This window comes from Triturus cristatus, chromosome 10 (assembly GCF_964204655.1).
Source record: "Triturus cristatus chromosome 10, aTriCri1.1, whole genome shotgun sequence".
In the NCBI taxonomy this organism is placed as follows: Eukaryota; Metazoa; Chordata; class Amphibia; order Caudata; family Salamandridae; genus Triturus; species Triturus cristatus.
Window position 1 is genome coordinate 203,194,828 of NC_140593.1, and position 19,771 is coordinate 203,214,598.

General features: G+C 44.4%; 1 protein-coding gene across 2 annotated transcripts in view; it reads left to right on the plus strand.

Annotated features, from left to right (window-relative positions):
- Window positions 1-517: 517 nt before the first annotated feature.
- DGKB (diacylglycerol kinase beta) overlaps window positions 518-19,771 on the plus strand; it is a 1,940,047-nt gene continuing 1,920,793 nt past the window's right edge. Inside the window, exon 1 of one of the 2 annotated variants that reach the window (XM_085630814.1) lies at window positions 518-694. The gene's annotated coding sequence lies outside the window, so the exon portion shown is untranslated. The remainder of the gene's footprint in view (window positions 695-19,771) is intronic. The other variant, XM_085630813.1, reaches the window with a different exon arrangement.

Below are 19,771 nucleotides of genomic sequence, written 5' to 3' on the forward strand. Positions count from 1 at the left end.
AGGCAGAAAATGCCGAGTCCAGCCGTCCCTCTCGGGATATACCGACTGTTTTGGTTTTAGCGTGCAACTCTACTCTACGATGTCCTTTTCGAACTATTAATAAGAAGTGTTTTGTAAGACCTGAATCACGAGTTCAAATCAGACGATTCACGCCTTCTCGTGCTTCAAAATAAACCATTTACTTCCATTTTCCTACTAAGTGTGTTTTCAACCTAGTCTCTGCTCTGGAGTTCCCGGGAAAGCCGACGTGTCCCTCCGCCGGCCAGGTCTGAGTTGCCTTGTTGATGGATTTCACCTACGGGTAGAAGGAGACGAGATTCTCCCTGTGACAGCATGAGGTGGATGCAGTCACGCCGCCGGTCGGGGTGCGCCTCGGGGGGTGGCCCGAGGCGCACCGCACTGCAGGTGCGTCTCCGGTAGGCAGAGCCGGAGGCCGAGGGATACCTCTGCCGGCCGATGCTCCGAGGAGCCAGGCAAAGAGAAGAAGCAGCAGAGCGCAGGCGTGACGTCAGCCAGTGCTGGCGAGTGATGGGGGAGGGAGGGGGAGACACTGACACAAACACAGCGGATCTTCGCCCGGCTCAGGAGGCGCGAGCTGCGCCGGCTGCATCTGCAAGGACGGGGTTAGCTCCAGGGGGAGTGAGGGTCAACACCGCGCACTGTCAGGGAGCAGCGCAGACCCTGCCAACTTCAGGTGAGAGGGGCCGTGGGCGCGCACCTGGGACACCCTGTGCTCGGAATGAGTGTTCTTGCAACAGATTCATTGTAGCCCATGTCAGCGGCAGTGCCCGAGTCTAGTGTGTCCAAGGCTAGCCCAGTGCGGCAATACCTGTCCGTATGCGCCGAGCGCGCATCGCCTCCCGTGGGGCTGCGTGCATAGGCAGACGTAAACAACAGGTACTGTGGGCTTCTGCTCGCCCTGGCCCAGCAGCCCTCCTGTCTTCTCACACGCCACTGCTTGTTACGGTGTCAACTCACGGCTGACAGATTGGTGAGGTGCAACGAGAGAATGAATGAAAAGGGTGTTTACTGGTGTTTCTGAGAACCCGACGAGCGTTGGTTTGACAGCTGTCATTGCAACATGCAGATACAATGTGCAGATAAAATGTGGTTCCGTGGAATAATGAACAGTCTCGACAGAGAGCCTTTTGGTTTTGTGTCTTGGAGTCAAAGATTTTCCACCACAGTTTGTGCCTAAGGCGTGCTCCTAGCCTTTTCTTGAAAGGAGGTGGGAGGTGCTGTACATTAAGACCCTGCTGCCTTCTTTTACTGGGTGTTTATGAATGGTCACATGACAAGCATGCTCAAATATTGCTTACTGTAATATCGAGTGACATTTTGCTTTCTTCTGGCGGGCCCTGTAACGGGGTATCACCGTGCACCTCGAGATCTGGTGCCATTCAACTTTTTCTGCGCATGGGTATGGCAGTTCTGAATTGTGGCATGCATCGTTGTTCAAAGGAGACAGCGAGCGGCGTTGCAGCTGTATACTGTTCACATGACAGTCAGTCTTCTGACGCCGACGGCTGCCTGCTTCTCCAGAGAGAGGCGGCGGGCCATTAGGGGAATGCTCGGCAGAGGGAAGTGGAAATGCATCAAACTTCAAATGAATGCACTTGACGCGATGTTTCTTTTCGCACCAGCGAGAAAGCAAAGTAAAAAAAAATGCTTCGCTCGGCTCAAATGCAGTGTCACAAGGTAAGCGCAGTCGGAGATGCTAACAAGCGTAGGTGGTCGTGTCATTCTAAGTTACAGTAGCCAATGAAGCAGCACGCGCAGATAAAAGACACCTCTCCCTCTGCAGAATGAGGGACCACATTTGTGCTCAGTCGGAGCTCTGCAGCAAACAGTGGGTCGTTGCTTGTTGCTTATTCATTTAAAGTATTTCACGTGCATTTGGCAGTGTAATGACAGTTCTGGCACTGTGTTCTTTTTCCTTCTGTACAGTGCTCCAGTATCTACAGGTTAGGTACTTCTCACCCAACAAACAATATAAACCAGCAGGGGAAGAGTTAGTGACCAGAAAAAGTGAATGAAGTCACCACTTTATTTAAGAAGCAGGAAATCATGTTGTTTCCATCACTGACAGTACCCATAGAGTGTTCATTTTGAACATCAAGTCCAAAATAGGCTCAGGCACTCTGTAGAGAGACCAGTGATGATTGCGGGTTGAGAGTTTTAAACATAAACCTATGCTCAGGGCCGGCTTTAGGGCGACCGGTGCGGCTGCACTGGGTGCTGACCTGTAGAGGGGGGTGCTGAGCTCAGGGGATGCGCTGTGTTTAGCAATAACTTACAATTGGAGAGATGAGGGGCGCTTTTGCCCAGTGGTAGTGAGAGAATCCGAGGAGGAGGTCATGGGGTGGGGGTGCCAAAAATGATTGTCGCACCTGGTGCCACCAGCACTAAAGGCAGCCCTACCTATTATGTTCATAGGCTGTGGAGAACCTGAGGCGCTACCAAGCAGGGAACAGGGGGGCACCCTTTCCTCTGGTAGTAAAACAGCCATATTTGTGGCCCTGTGGGCCTCTCAAACTCCTGAGCATTGTCGGCACTGCACCGTATGCACTAGGCTACACCTGCACCCATGGGTCACCAGGACACGCTGAGGCCTCCATACACATCTAGACTAAATGCAGAGAAGCGTCCTCCCTCTCCTACATGGCAAACACATTGGCGAGCTTACCCACAAATAACTCTGATTGTCTTAAATTTGCCATTAAGGGGTGAGAATTATCCCATTTACGATGTCCATTCCCCAGAAGAGCCTTTCCGCATGAACCAGGACCCCCTCATTCGGAAACACTCTGAAAACATAGCCATCGCTCCTATCCCCGGAATCTTGTCGAAGGCCAGAAGCTGTCAGCATCTAACTAGCCCTGTATCTTTGTCAGAGTCGTCAGTGGATGTTGCTATCATTAGTGCAGCGGGTGCAGTGGTTCCAAGGCCCAGCAACGTGGGCAATTACTCATCCTATGTGTTGCTGCCTTATATCACTCAACAAGGAATGGAAGTGGATTTCCATTGTTTGCATTAATGCCCATGACACTACTGCTTCAACTCAGAGAGTTGCGCCTACAGAATGTTCTGTTCCCAGTCTGTACAGTGCACATCACTTGAAACATAAACACTTGCTATAAACTATGTGGATACTGTCTGAAGAGTTCCTAGCTTTCCTATTCATTTCCTATGTACCCATATGGGAGTCCAGGCACTACTGTCATGAATTGTACAATATGCTAACCACTATCAGAGCTTGTTGATCTCAAATACTTACATTGCAAATAAATAACTTTGGAAATAAATAAATAAATAACTAAAACTTAAAAATAAAATCGGTTTAGGGGCTCATTATTATTCTCAGGAGCACAGCACTGGCACTGTTCTATGTAGTATTTGCTAACTAGCAAGTCTTCTTAGTTTTTATTGCAGATTATTCCTCTTTCGTCCACCACTCTTTACTTAGGGGTCCATTTGGATGGAGGGCGGATTCCCTCCGCCGGGCGGGCGGTTGCAACTCCCGATTAGCATTGCGGTCGTGACCGCAGCGGTGTGAATTTCCACCCGCCACTTTTCCGCCGGTTGCAGTCCACCCGCTTGCCTGGCGTGCGGAGCTGGACTGCTACAATTGTGGCGGATCAGGGCCAAGCACAGCCGGCATGATTATGATGCCAGCAGTCGCCAGCTTTCAGCGGCGGAGAAACCGCCACGGAAAGGCATGCTGAGAATGTCTCCGGGGGTCCATTGTGGACCCCCAATGTGTTGGGGGGGTGTGTGGGTGCACTGGGTGGGTACCCATGGTACCCCCCTGCATGTTCCTGTACCAGGTGGCAGGCACTGTGCAGTGCCTGCCACATAGTGCAGGGACATGCAGGACATGCTTGTTTGGACATCGCGGCGGTGATGCTGGCAGCACTGCCCGCCACAATGTTAACCGCTGCAATCCGACCACCGTGGTTTTCCCGCGGTCCTGGCGGTTGGAGTGATTTTCCGACCGCCATGATAATAGACCCCTTAATGTTTATTTCTCCCACTTTTTCAGCGTCTTTTTCATCCCTTCTTACACCCTTTCACACTGTTTTCCTATTTTTCTCTTCTTCCTCCTTTTTCCCTTCTCGTCCTTTCTTTTTCTTGTGCTAGGTCAAAGTCTGATGATAAAAAAGAACTCACAATAACCAAAAATGAGTGCCGGTGCCACCCACCGGCAATCATTTACTTACATTAGTAATGTTTGTCTCCTTCCCTCATATTTATGGTGACATTTTTGTTGTGGGGTTTGGCGAGATTCAAGGGCATTTCAACTATGTGCTGCATGTATCCTAGTGTTATCACATTAAGTATTCTGGATTTTCCATGGTCTTTTATGAATATATCAGGACATTAACTCAGGCAAAGATAATTCGGTCTGGCAATACAGACAATGGATGTAAAAGGATATTAGACACATATTTGTTTACATTGTGTCTCATGAGTGTGTTGTGCATATAAACAATCTTCTGGCAGTCTGAACCCCCCTGCAAACTTTCTTGGGATGCCTGTCAATCCATCAATCGATCAATCAAGGTTGGTAAAGCACAGCTACTCACCCACAAGGGTCTCAAGGTGGCAGGGGGAAGGCTGGACAGTTCCGTTGAGTGCTGGGGTCATCTCAAGAGCCAGGTCTTGAGGTACTTCCTGAACAGGAGCAGTGTGGGAGCTTGCCCGAGGTGGAGGGAAAAGTTGTTCCAGGCCTTGGCTGCGGGATAGGAGAAGGACTTTCCTCCCGTTCTGGTCTTGTAGATGTGTGGAAGGGTGGCCAGAGAGAGGTCAACTGATCGGAGGTGGCTTTTGGTTGCGTGAAAGGCGAGGCGGTCATTCAAGTAAGTTGGTCCGGTGTTGTGAAGGGCCTTGAATGCGTGAGTGAGGAGTTTGAAGGTTATTCTTTTTTCAATAGGGAGCCAGAGATTGCGGAGGTGTTGGGTGATGTGGCTGCGACAGGGGATATCATATCTAGGATCAGTCTGGTTGCGGCGTTCTGGACGGTCTGGAGTTTGTGAAGTAGTTTCTTGTTGATTCTGGAGTAAAGAGCATTGTCGTAGTTCAGTCTGCTACTGATGAGAGCATGAATGACAGTTTTTCTTGATTCAGATAGGATCCGTGTGAACGTTTTTTGGAGTATGTGGAAGGTTTTGAAGCAGGCAGAGGATACAGATTTGATCTGGCGGTTCATTGTGAGCGATGAGTCTAGTATGATGCTGAGGTTTCGTGCATGGTCCATCGGGGTGGGGGGGGGGGGTTCAAAGGTTGGGGGCCATCAGGGGTCGTCCCATGTGGAAGGGGTGAAGCCAAGGAGGAGGACTTCTGTTTTCTCAGAGATACATTTCATGCAGCTCTTCTTCATCCATGTGGCGACGGCTTTCATCCCTTCTTGGAAGTTGTGTCTGGGGATGTTGGTTTCTTTGGTGAGGGAGAGGATAAGCTGGGTTCCTGTAGTTTAGAAGTGGCCAATTTACACCTGAGGGGCTGAATAAATGTTAAATTGTCTGTTTAATCACTTACTATGTAAATGAACTCCATTTCTATTAATTGCATGTAAATGTATCATGAAGGTATATTGAAAATCCGGCATGGATCAGGCCCTGCTGCTGAAAGGCTGTACTCCCCTACCTTGGATTCTTACATGTTTTAACAAGGGTAGTGAAATAGCTTAATAGTCAATGGTTCAAACACTAACAACATGTTTTTGAACTATTCTACTCAAGAATGCTATGTTTACCAAACTCAGATGATAGGTTGATAAATCTGTATTTGACTTTATGGCCTCATAAATAATCACAGGCATCTGCAGTGGAAGTACTGAGCCACCCAATGGCCCTATGCTGTCTAAATGTACAGTGGTAAATGGGTTTCCTATCCTGATGTAATAATTGGACATCTGTTATTGGCTACCAGTGGGTGCAGTTCCAGCCCGAAAGTTTTAACTATCATCCTCTGTAATCCTGCAACTCTACCCTCCCAAAGTGCTGTCTAATACAAATGGAACCCTCACGAGTGTTGTTACATGCTTTTTCTAGCCCACATTCTCCCACAGTATCTATCAAGTAACTGTGGATCACTCCTTTAGTGGCTCAGCACTTGATAGGAAAGGCATCATTTAGGGGTCATCACGGGATGGTACTGAGAATCAGGGTTCCTTTCCCTCTCATATCAATTATCGGAGTCTGTGAGAATCGTAAGTTGTGTATTCGTTTTTTGTGAATTGTATGATTTTTGTAAACCTTGTTATGTAAGTTTGTTAGGGTGAAAGACTGTTGAACATTATTTCTTTTGACGTTGTAGATGGTAAAAGAACAGCTGATTTTAATTCCTGCTTTGTCACCAGTGGCATGCATACTTGTACTATCATGTGTAGCATCTCTCATTTCTCTAGCCCCATTTTGTCTCACCCAATACCATGTTTGAGAGTGGGTAATGCTGAAATCCGTTGTCCTGAGAGTAGGCGGGGAATATTTTGTTTCTGACTACAAGAATCCTAACCTGTTGACGTACTCTAATAATTAAAAAAAGTTATAATGAATTTGACTTATTTTGCCCCAAGTCAATCTAAAGGAGTAAAGTGGAGTATATTAACCCCTTCGATGCTGCGCAGATTCCGCCGCTGTGCTGGCGGAATCTTGCGCGGGCGTGGTCATGACGGAATGGTTCCGTCATGAGCACAGCTCAACCGTGGGTCATGACGGAACCATTCCGTCATGAGCACCGAAGGGGTTAACATTATCAGGCTTATTTTCCACTTAGCCACATATTAACTCTACACAAGAATGCTTATTCTTGTCTGTTACGGACATCTTTATCTCAATGTCACCTCTTGAAGTGCAAAGATCAACTGTGATACTTTAAGGGCCAGATGTACGACCCAAAATTGCATGCTCAAATGGATTAGCGATCTGTTTGTGCATGCAAAAACGAATAGGGCCATGTACAATTCCTATTTAGGGAGTCACAATTTATTTGCGAATCGCTAAATAGGAATTGCGACTCGCTATTAGGAAGGGGTGTTTCAAGGGCGTCCCTTTCTAATAGCAACTCTCTACCCCATGTATGAATGTTTTGTGACCACAATTGCAGTTGCAAAACACTCACAATTTACTGCCCTCTTCAAGAGGGTGGTAATGCACTCGCAAATAGGAAGGGGTCCCTATGGGACCCCTTCCCCTTTGCAAATGCAGGGGAAAATATTTTTTAGGGACAGGCAGTGTTCCCAGGGACCACTACCTCTCCTTAAAAAAATTAAACAAAAATGTTTAATTTTCTATTTTTTAAATGCCTCTCATTTTCCTTTAAGGAAAATGGGCTGCATTTAAAAAAAAACTGCTTTATTTAAAAACAGTCCCAGACATGGAGGTCAACTGAGCCCAGCAGGCCACCATCCAATGGAGGGCCAGCCATTCCCAATGGGGTCGCAAATTGCGAGTGCTTCATGAATATTCATGAGGCATGCAATTTACGACCCCATTGGGAATCGCAAACAGTGTCTCAGACACTGTTGTACATGGCATTTTGCGACTCGCAAATTGCAACTCGCAATCAAGCGCAATTGGTGAGTCGCAATTTGTCATGGTCAGACATCTGTCCCTAAGATTCTTATTAACCAAGTTAAATCCTCTTTTTTTCATAAAGAGTGTGAGAAAATGGCAACTCTCATTTTTCACTGCATTTTATTTTTAGTCTTTATACTCCGCAAACTGAGGCACTGCTATCCAGTACGCAGAGTATGTGCTGTCACACCTAAAACATGTACACATTGGCTAATCCTTGACTGACATATCTAACTCTGGTATGAGGACAAGTCAACAAAAGCTATTTACAGTGTAGGTGGTTCAGGCTTTCCTATGAGATATTTAGAGTACAGCTTAAATATTAGTTCTGCTATTTCAGGTTTGAGCAAAGCTGCTAAAATGATTCATCCACAGTTTTCATATTTATTGAACTTGTATGGTCCAATAGTTAACTTGGATTTCTAATAAATATTTAGCAAAACCAACTTTTGGAATGTTACCTTTCCCTTCCGGAACCTCTTGATGGCTAATTTACATTAACTCTTCAGCAGCTACCCAACAAGGGCCTGACCTTAATGACGTCTGGAAACTGCTGCCAGAGCAGAAAAAATGGTAGAGGTGTGTGGGATGTTTTGTAGGAAGGCCATTTAGGGTGAGCTCAGGATCATTATCAATTTTTAAAAGGGTCCAAACATTTGTCAGTAAATATAAGGTGAGATATGGGGAAGGCAAACCCTTATTCCCCCGGCCAGGCTGGCTCCAAACCCGTTGGGGGGGAAGCTATCCCCAGAATCAGTTTTGAGTGTCCACAAAGGAAGGGACTACTTATTTCCTTGCTCACACTTTTGGGTTGATGCACAGGCTATGCATAAGGGAGAACATGAATCCCTATCTTGGATTTGAAGTGTAAGGTGCAGTATTGCATTGCATACAGCAAAGCAAAGAGGAACAGCTAAATAAGTGGGTAGGAATGCCCTTGTCAACCTTTACTAAGCCTGGGCTAAAATTAGTTGACACTGGCATAATTCTTGCAATTTAGAAGATTTTACATTATGCGAACATCCCAGAATAACGCCTTTTTGTGTAATTATGTGCCATTTGTGGTAAAAACTTAGAGCAAAACATGCCTTTCTCGGTCAAAATGTACCACGAACAGCAGAACGCAAGCAGATTTTGTTTGCAATGCTTTGTTTAAATGCATCTTTGTGCCAAAAATTGAGGTAAGAATGCCTTTTGCGATACAAAACAGAGGGAGGTGATGGATTTGCACTTTGCATAATTGTGTGCAATTTTGCCAAAGTTTTGTGTAATTACACAAGAGCAAGTTACCTAAAATTGGAACACTCCTAACATTTACCCCATTGGTTAGGGAGGAGCCCAAAGTCACCTCCAACCATAGCTAGTGCCAACTGTAATTGTGGCTTCCCCAGGCACCAGCCTTTGATTACTTTCTGGACCTGTTGAAGAACTGAAACAGCGACCAAGTCCAAATGAAGACATTTTGACCGGAAAGGGACGAAAAGTATCCGGGTGATGACTGAGCAGACATCTCTGGGAACTTTTCCCACTTGGAGCTTTTCCTCCTAAATCCAACAGCTTCAATGCAATCTCATCCAATGGCTATCCTGCTTCAAGATGACTTCCTTAGATACACTTTGCAAAATTGCCCCAATGAAATACTTTAACTTCCATTTTAGAGACTACATTCCTTTGTTTCCTGTGACCCACGCTCCTTCACGGTCAACACGAAATAGTGCCTAGGTCCCGGTTACCCACAAAAAGTGATTACTGATTGGTGTTTTACTTTTTCGTGGTGCTTTAATCTAAAATATTTCAAAATTCTTCTCTCCCATTCCTCTTATTGGATATTAGTGTCATTTCGGTGTCATTTTCTTTAAAAAGATTAATCTATTTTTATAAATTGGAGTGTCATTTTTTTGTGTTATGTTTTTGACTTTTGACCTATTTTGGTACTTCAAAATGCTTTACACATTTTCTCTAAGTTAAGCCTGTCTGCTCTGTGTCATAGGTACTATGGGTTGAGCCCAGGTGCAAATTACTGAAATCTTTGTCTTGATAGACAAGATAATTACTTTATTACTTGTTTGTGGGCTGCTATCCACCCCAACTAATAGGTTCAGGTTCAAAACAACTTTATTTCGATTCATAACGAATCATAAAAAGCACGTAGACATGAAATACATAATTAAGGGGTACAGTTACATCGGGTTGCAGTCACTGTTAAAATAGAGCAATTAAAATATTTACAATTTTTTTTTTTTAAAAATGCAGAAATCTTTCGATAATTACATCGGGTGTTGTCAAAACTGTTAAGTTAACTATTTTCAGAACGTTTTTTAAGGCGAAAGGCAGCTACCAGGAAGTTAGCGACACTAAACATAGTTAGTGGTGAATCTAACTTTTTTAAGTAAAATAGGGCAGGCTTGATTTGCACGAACCCCTTGTTCTTAAGCAATGGAACAATATACTTTTTCCTGGGCAGATCATATATACCACAGAAGAACATAAAATGAGCAGTGTCCTGCAGAGAAAAACCATCACATTTGCAGGCCGCTAAGTCCTCTGGCTTGGCCCATACCTTCGAGTCATTTAACAGAAAGTGAATCTGGTTAAGTCTTAGTTTGGTTAATAACCAGCGATGTAATGGAATAGACACTACTGTTAAATAAGGTTCAATGGCCGGTGTAGTTTTGGAAATATAATGCTCCCTCACAGTGGGTTTCTCAAGCTCACAGCTCTCCCGCTCCATTTCTCTCACTTGGGAAAAAGTCACTTTGAACCATTCCAGGTCATTCTTAACGATGCAGTCTGGTTTATGGAAGAGATCTGGGCGGCCCAGGGAAGTTAGTGTTTGTTTAATATATGCTAGCCACGGGATATTTTTCATATTGTCCAGAAGTAGGCAGTCTCTCATAATTGTGTGGTTCAGAGTTAAATTGGAGTTCAGCCATGTTTTTAACCACATCAAGATAGGGGATTGTTTGATGGTGTCACTAATGTACCCCTGGCCTAGTTCCATATGGACAGAAAAGGTGGCTGTGGATTGAGGTAATCCTAAAAGCATACGTAGAAATCTGTTTTCTTCCATCTGTATTGGTTCTATATTGTTGGAATAACCCCAGATGGAAGCCCCGTACCTTACTACTGAGATTGATTTCGCTCTGTAGAGTGCCAGCATTGCTTCCGTTGGCTTTCCACCCAGACGTTTTGAGAAGCCGACAATGGCGGCTGCTGTTCTTTTCATGGCGTTAGTTTTGACGGATATTTGAGGTGCCCATGTGCCCTTATCGTCGTATACTACCCCCAGGTAGGTGAAAGTTCTCACATTAGAAATAGAAGTATTAGCACAGTAGAAGGTCTTCAAGTCCTTATTTTTTCTGCCGCCTACAGCCATAACATGGGACTTGTCTGTGTTGATTTTTAAATCAAGGGAGGTCATAAAGGCATCGAAGGATGTCAATAGTCTTTGTAGCCCAAGAGGAGTACGTGCCACGAGCACCGCGTCGTCCGCGTAAAGGAGGACCGGGGTGGTCAGTCCGCCAAAACGCGGGACGTCGAGTGTTGCCAGCTCCAGTGTGGATTCGAGGTGGTTAATATAGAGTGTAAATAGCATTGGGGCGAGAATACACCCCTGTCGCACCCCTCTGGTAGACTTGAATCCAGCTGTACAAACTCCTTCCGGCGTCATCCTAATGGACGCTTCTAGGTCCCGATGAGCCTCAGCCAGAAAATGAACCAAGGTAGGGTCCATCCCCAGTTCCAGGAGGATGTCCCACAGCCTGGACCTATTCACTAGGTCAAAGGCTGTGGACAAGTCCATGAACCCCAGGTAGATTGATCCGCTGGATGCCACTGTGTATTTGCCTAGGATCAGATGTAAGTTGAGGCACTGGTCCTCCGTCCCTCTCCCCTTACGAAACCCGTATTGGGCATTTGATAAGATGTTATTGCTGGCAGCCCACTCGTCGATCCTTGCCAGTATCACTTTCCCCAAGATTTTGAAAGACGAGTCGATTAGTGAGATGGGGCGGTAGCACCTCGGGTCTCCCCTCTGGCCTTTCTTGAAGATTGGAATGATGGTGGCATGTGACCAGGAGACAGGCAAGCTATGTTTCATGGCGGCATTGAAGACGTTGGTCAAAATGTTAGCCCAGAAAGAGACATTTGCCTTGAACATATCGGCTGGGACGCCATCTGGGCCTGGCGCTTTCTTCCCTACTGTGTTGGTTATGGCTTTTTCAACTTCTTCCATATTAAAGGAGAGTGCTGGCTTAGGGGAGTTAGAATTGAGGATAGTAGGTGTTTCACATATTTGGTCACTCCCATAGATGATTTTAAAATGAGCTAACCAGTCCTCCTCACTGATGTTGGCCTCTAGGGTATCATTAGCTTCTCCAGAAAACAGGGGATTGTTTATAATGGCCCAGAAGCTGGAACTGTCTCTTAAGGTGGCCTTTTCCATTAGTGAGGCCCAGGCATCCTTTTTAAGAACTTCTTTACGTTCATGAATGATATTATAGTATTCTTGTCTTAGTCTGGCAACTTCCTCTCTGTCCCTAGGTGATTTTTTTAGTTCATTCAGGAGGCAAGTGTGTGCTTTCGAGCAGGCTTTGTTAAACCAGCCCTTAGTCGGTCGAGTCTTTTTCCTGGATTTAACTGTAAGTTCGTCAGAAATTAAAGCACACAAAGTATCAAAGGCGGTGATTACATCCTCCCCCTGTTTGGGGTTGTCTTGGCAGATGTCTAATTCATTGCGGGCTTTGCTGCTTAGAGTCTTGAAGAACTCAGTTGGAACTACTTTGGACCACTTCAGCCTTCTACCTTGGTCCGTGGGCCGTACAGCCAGCTCGGGCATTTTGATTGTTCCCTCCTTGAGTAGGCCCGCAGAACTGGCAAGCTCAAGGATGACTGGGTTATGGTCACTGAACGCGGCCACAACTGCGTTGTAAAAGACGACCCAACTTAATAATCCAGGGGAAACAAAGATGTAATCAATGATGGAATCGGAGTTTCTAGCACTGTATGTCATAACCCTTTCACTGTAGGCGTTGAACCCCGGTTCGTAGAGGTCACACGTTTGCAAGGAGGTTTTCTAGTGCCAGTCCTTTAGGGTTGTGTTCAAAGTGTTGGTAATCGCCTGAGGTAGGGCAGTCAGTGTCTTCAATGTGGCAGGAAAGCCTGCAAAGATGTGTGTTGAAATCCCCCATAATTATAATGTGCAACAGAGTGGTTTGGCGTTCTTTAAAATTAATCAGAAAAGACTGTAGAGAACAGAGATACTCAGTAGAGTGTCCGTCTGCTACAGAGTTATAAAAATTTATAAGAATGTATTTGTGACCATTGGCTAAGCTGATCTCTAGACACAAGAAGTTGGGGGAGTTAGTGGTTATTTGTTTAACCGTTCCCGCCAATTGGACAGTAATCAAGATCATAAGGCCCCCTTTGTCCCTTCCACTGAAGGATCCAGTAGCTGGGACAAAGTAAGATGTAAACCCAGGAACCCAGAAATCGCTATTGCAGTCCCAGGTTTCTTGTATGGCTATGATGTCATGTTGGTTCAGAAGGTTCAGCCAAACACTGTCCTCCCTTTTTGAGCGAAGGCCGGCTATGTTCCAGCTTATGAGTTTAGGCCTTCCGCTGGGAACTCCTAGAGGGGGACAGTTCCCTGTAGGTTGTCTGGGCATAGGGGTATTGGTGACTGGGCATCAATTTTGTTCATCCGCCTGAGTCAAGGGCGTGAATCTATTATGCAGGGTTAAAGTGGTATTAAGGGACATTGGAATGTATGTGACCGCCTTATGATTACTCAACCTATTAATCGTGGACCAGCTATAGTCTGGTTCTGGTTGAGAGTTATCGAGATGGGAGGGCAAGCTAGGTGTCCTATCGAATCCCCTGCCTTGGTCGTAACCCACGTTCGAAAAAGGGTGAGGTCTAGGTTTGGGATAGAAAAAGCCCAGGGGTACGGCACGGGGCGCAGCAATTAAGCCCTCTAGGGGTGAAGCATCCCAGAGTAATCTACGGGCCTCTCCCGGAATATTGAAGTTGATTATCAAGCAGTCTCCCTCAGTTGTTTTATTAGTTCGCCCGATCCAGCCCACCCGCCGAACAGAGATAATGGCATTGGAAACTTCATTGTCTCCTGAGCGGCTCGAATTTGCCCAAGACTTAGCCCTGGCTAGCAATTGGGGCGGATGTTCATGTTCACCTGACTTGAGTGGGGGAACATTTACCAAAATGGCTACAAAAGGGGCAGCCTCGGGAGGTAAGTTAATAAAAGGTTGACGAACAGGTTTGGGTGGACTAGGTAGGTTCTGTTGGCCTATAGTAGCAGGAGCAGCAGGCTTATTTGTTACTCCTGTTATACAAGGGATATCTTTCGTGGTAGTTGCTGGTCCAGAGGGCAAGTTGGATGCAGCACTCCAGGCAACTGGGAAATCTTCCCTTGGTCTTTTAGTACCAAAGTTTGGTTGAGGACATTTGGTACCTAGGTCCGCCGGTGTATTACCTTTAAAAACAAAAGTGGCTGGGTCGGCTGTTTTGTGGCATACATTCAGGCGTTCACATTTCCTTAAGATGCCATCGACGCACTGATGTAGGACGTCTATGATGTCTGAGGCTATTTTTGTAAGTGTGGGCTCTATCTTGTCAGTGATTACTTTTTCCACCATGTCTCTGATAGCCTTTTCAAGTGAACCCACTGTGCCCTTTCCTCCCTTGTAATTCTGCGTATTCCTTTTTTTATACTGTCTTTTTGCCTGCTTTGTGCTTGATGTTCTGCATGCGCGGGCTGAGCTAGAAGGTTTGGGGGTAGCCCCATTAGAGTCAGCAGTAGTAGGGTGGAGAGGTAACGCAGACACCTTAGGCGGGGCAATAACAGTTTTTGGTTCAAGGGGTACAGATGTGATACCAGGTTGTGGATGGCTTGTACTCTCCTTGCTGTTCAGCGATGGTTCTCGCCCCAGTTTGCGTTCAGTTCTTGCAATTTCAGTAGTCAACTTCCCCACCTCCAAGGTCAAAAAAGAGAGAATGCTATTAGATTTCCTGGGGGCTTTATCCTTGGGTGTACCACCCACAGTGGGGGAGGGTAGCTTTCTCTTACCCATTTTGAGCCTGAGTCCTGGATCCTGGGCGTAAGGGGGGTGGCCCGTCCCGTCCCTCGTCGCATCCGCGCGCGTCCGCGACGCGGAGGAAGCTGTTCCCTTTTGTGCGCCTCCTGGCGCTTTCCCACAGGAAGAGGAAGCGGTGATGAAGCAGAGCAAGCTGGGAGCTGTAGTCCAGTCACAGCGTCAGGAACCCAGCGGCGCTGCGTGGTTGAGCCTGGCAGGTTGGTGCAGCGTGCAGCATGCAGTGTAGTGCTATGACCCCTCCTGGAGCCGGTGTGCGCTAGCGGTGTACCCCCAACTAATAATAAACCATGTTCTCACATTGGTGTTAAGCTGCGAGTTCCAGAACTTGAGTTTAGCAGTTCCACTTAGTTTTAAAAGTTTAAATATAAAAAAACTCAACTAAATAAAAAGCCAAACTGATTTTCTTTTATTTTCAATTGCCATGAGGTTATTGAGTGTGTGATTTATTATGTATTTCCAAGTCCATTTCTGATTTCAGTCTTTGCTCCTTAAGTGTTTGAAACATGGAGGTGGAACTGTCTGTCATAGAAAGACTTGGAATGACAGACCTAAGAGGCATGTCCAGAAAGGACTGTAGGGGATCAGTGAATCCAAGAAGCAGGATTTCCACAAAGCCATCAGGGCCTGCCAAGAAGCCCACCAGCTATAGATCACATCAGTGAAGGATGAAGACATTGAGGCCACCCAAGTAGAGGAGGTTGAATGGGATAACCTGTTACTAAATGGATTCCCTGGTACACGTTTCAGGACTGGGAGTGGTATGGGATTTGACAACCTCCCATTCTGAACCATCACCCAGATAGTGTACAGTGACAAGCAGTCGGTAGGAAAGCTTCAACCTGAACTGGCAGCTTTAGTCCTGGAGATAAAGAAGCTACAATGGAGGAAAAAAGGCCAGATTGGGACTCATGCTGATCAATGAAGATGGTGGAAGCAATGGTGAGGTTTCTACAGGGGGTGTTAAGCTGCGTATACTGTGATAGGATGCGTCCCCCGTGGGCACTAAAAGAACCCAATGGTGGGTTATTCCATTAATATAAATTTGTTGATATCCACTGTGATATGAAGCAGTATTATTACAAGCAGTTTATGATCATTCTGATTTTTAATTCGATGTACATGTATTATTCAATTCATACATGATCTTGATATATATATATTGTTATACGGCTATTCCATTGACGTTCCAATGCATTTCGGGTAAAGTACCCGTCATCAGGGAACAAAAGCTGTAATTCAATAAAAATAAAATACTACGAGGAGACTGTCCTGAATTCAAACATAAAATAATATATAAAATCCATTATGTTGACGTTCACATCAATGTGATAGTATTCTCTAATTAGCGGTGAAATGTTAAAAAGTAAGAAACTGTAAGTTCCATACCGGAACGTACCGGTCAATGCTGACACGTGCATTCAATAAATACAACTATGTGCTTCTCAAATTTAGATGAACCTGCTCCGAGCGGGTGTGATTGAACTAAATATAGTTTGTGAATTAATCTCAAAGGTTTCCTCGGAGTGGAAAAAACTAAACAATAAACCGGGAGGTGCATGGACATTAAACCGCGTGAACTGATCCACACGTATTTGCGCTATAAAGACTGCATAGATATCCCGTTTAAAAAAAAAGTGCATATTTAAGATTATGAAGGCACACGATACATGATTCGTAGTTGCCAATAGTGTGCCACCAGGTTAAAAAACCGACGGGTGATGAATTGCAAGTGCCAAGCTTGGTGCATGATTAATTAATCCAAGACAAAGGACGCTGCTAAATGCGTCCATATACGAGATTGTGAAGGAGCCTGAAATATAATACGAAACTGTCAAAGGTGTACTCCCAAAGTTAAAATCCCAAGCGAGTGATAAACTTACGAGTGCCGTTGTTTAGTTCGGGGTAGTTGCTTCATGGCGAAAAATGCTGTAACCGAGTGTGCCCGCTAAATGTGTAACAATTATGGAAAATGAACTACATTCTATAACATGAATGGCGGCCATGTTGTCATGGTGTATATGCATGCTATATAGAACAAAATAATCATGATACTAACAATGAATTATTCAATTGAATAGCGAACATAATCCAATAAGTAACATGTAAAAACAGTGTAATGAGGAAAACATAATCTAGAAACAGTTGAATATAAATTTCAAAAATACGCTGTAACCGAGTGTACCAGTTAAATGTGTGGCAATCATAAAAGTAGGACTGCATTCTGTATCATAGATGGTGACCATGTTATCATGTTGTGTGTGTATACTATGTGGAATGAGATAATCAACATAATAATAGTGTAATATTCAAAACACAATCTAGTAACAGTTGAAATTTGAACTTCAAAAAATCGTTAAATGTAAAAACGAGTCAGCCATAGCAATTAGAGATAGCATGAGTATTACATCCGTTCATTCATTCCAAATGGTTTTAAGGTTTCGAGTAGTTTAATCCAAACATTTTCTCTCTGTAGTAGGTGTTTATTGTTGTCACGACCCTCCATTTTTTCTATGACTTCAAAAATATGAAATTTCAGCTGACTGATACTGTGGTGACTTTCAAGAAAATGGCTAGCCACAACTGACTTCATGTTTATAGTGCAAATATTTGATTTATGATTGTTAATTCTGGTTTTTATTTTGCATTCAGTCTTTCCAACGTATATTTGTCCGCAGGGACATTTTAAAAGGTAAATCACATTCATTGTGTCGCATGTGACTGTAACTCTCAATTTTATATTGTTACCTTTTCGTGGATGTGTAATGATAGCCTGAGGTCCAGAAATTATGTAATTGCAATTGTTCCAGTTGTGGCAAGGTACTGTGCATAGATCGTTTGGTCATCTTTGTAGGGTTTTTCAATATTTCTCCCAAGTTTTGGCTTCTCTTACATACAAATATCGGCGGCTCTTTGAATATATTGTTGAACTCATGTTCTTGTGTTAAGCTAGGCCATTGCTGTTTAATGATACGTTTGCACACCTTACTCAAGACTGAGAGGTTAGAAACTATGACAATTCTGTTGCTTTCTTCTTGATCCGATTTTGAGAGTAATTCATTGCGAGTTGACATCGAAGTTTTGCTTGTTCCACTAATTGTGTGGGATAGCCCCTCGAAGTGAATCTTTCTTGCATCTCTTCAATACGTTGAGTAGCTGTGGTTGGATTAGATACAATTCTCTTCACTCTGAGCATTGAGAGTATGGTAAATGTCTTTTCAATGATTCCTGGTGAAAGCTGCCGTAATGCAATGTGTTATTTTGATCAGTGGTTTTCCTATAAATGTCTGTTTCAAATCCGTTGTCAGTCTTAGTGATGTAAACATCCAGGAATGTGACGCATTGTTCTTGTATTTCAAATGTTAACTGAATTCTGTCATTGATGGTATTGAGGTTGTTAGGTGCATCAAGTAAATCTGTTTTTAAGCCGTTCCATAAATGTCATCAATGTACCTTAAAAATAATTTGCTGTGTAAGTTCCATGGAGGCTTGGTTAAGATGTTCTCTTTCTCAAATTTTTCTATGAACAAATTTGAATACGCTGGAGCAGCGCAATTGCCCATGGAAGTCCCCGATAATTGGAGATACCATGACTCTTTCCATTTGAAGTAACTTTGAAAAAGGGTAAACTGTAACAATTCCATCAGTAATACCTGCATGTTGAGATCGAGATCATTGTTAGGGGTGGGCGGAATTTGCGCAATCGCGTTACGCAAATCTCCGCGAAACGGTAAAAAATCTCCGCGAACACGCAGAAATTCCGCGAACACGCGGAATTGCTTGTTCGCGATGCTTTTTCCCTGTTCACAGTTGCTGTTTGCGTGCTCGGGGAGAAATATCTCGCGAACACGCATTTTGAGAACGCGAACAAGAAAAAATTTCGCGAAGTCGCGGAAAGCAGAATTTTGGGTAATTTCGCGTTCTCCGCGGAACGCGAAATTACCGAAATTCCGCAAATTCCGCGAGCGGAACGGAATTTACCGCCCAGGCCTAATCATTGTGCAATAAAGTGTGTTCTATTGCTTCAATTCCCAAATGGTGAGGTATAGAGGTTTATAAAGATTTTACATACATGGTACACATGAAAAGGGGTTCATTATATCAAAGATGATTTGTTGTAATTTCAGCAACAAGTCAGTTGTGTCTTTTACATACGTTTTTATTTTCAAAACACTAGGTTGAAGGTAACGATCCAAAAACTGACTGATAGGTTTATGTATACTACCTATGGTAGACATTATTAGTCTGAATGGTGGATTAGTAGTGTCTTTGTGTATTTTTGGTACCATATAAATTGAAGGACTTTTTGGGTTGTCCTTTATGAGGAATTTTCTTGTCCTATCGTTGATAGTACCGTTTTCCTGTTGCTCTGTTTATAATGGATTTCAAAATGGTTGCAAAGTACTCAGTCAGATTTGTTTCCAACCTTGTGTAGATAGCTTCATCCAAGATGTGTCTGTCAACTTCACTTTCATAATGTGCGCTCTTTAGAACCACTATAGCGCCACCTTTATCAGCCTTCTGGCAGATAATTTTGGGGTTGTTTGCAATTGTTCTAAGGATACCAAATTATTTTTGTGTGAGGTTGCTCCTTTTGTTTCTTTTCAAATAGTTCAATTTGGACAGGTCTTGCTTTACCAAATTTTCGAATATATCTAAACTCTGATGACTGGTTGGTGGCATATAAGAGCTGTGTGGTGCAAGTCCCCAAAGTTGATCTTTCTCTTCGGTACGACGGTTGTAGGAGAGTAGGGTCTGCTATCCTATGGTCACCCCAAATTTTTGCTTTTTGCTTCACTGGTTTTTGACATATTGAGGCTGTGGGCCTGCCAATCAGACCCCCAGCCTGCTGTTCTCTCTACTAAATTTACACTATGCACCCTAGGTGCATAACCAATTGGAAGTGGATCACCCTGTGAGCCCCTGTACCAGTGTACACTAGGTACCCAGGGCATTGGTGTATCTAAGGCCTACCAGGGGCTGAAGCATGTATTATGCCACCCCTGGACTGGCCTAACAAATTTGACACAACTGGCTGATCACTCAGCTGGGGTAAGTTGGTGTAACCACCTCTTACTAAGGTGT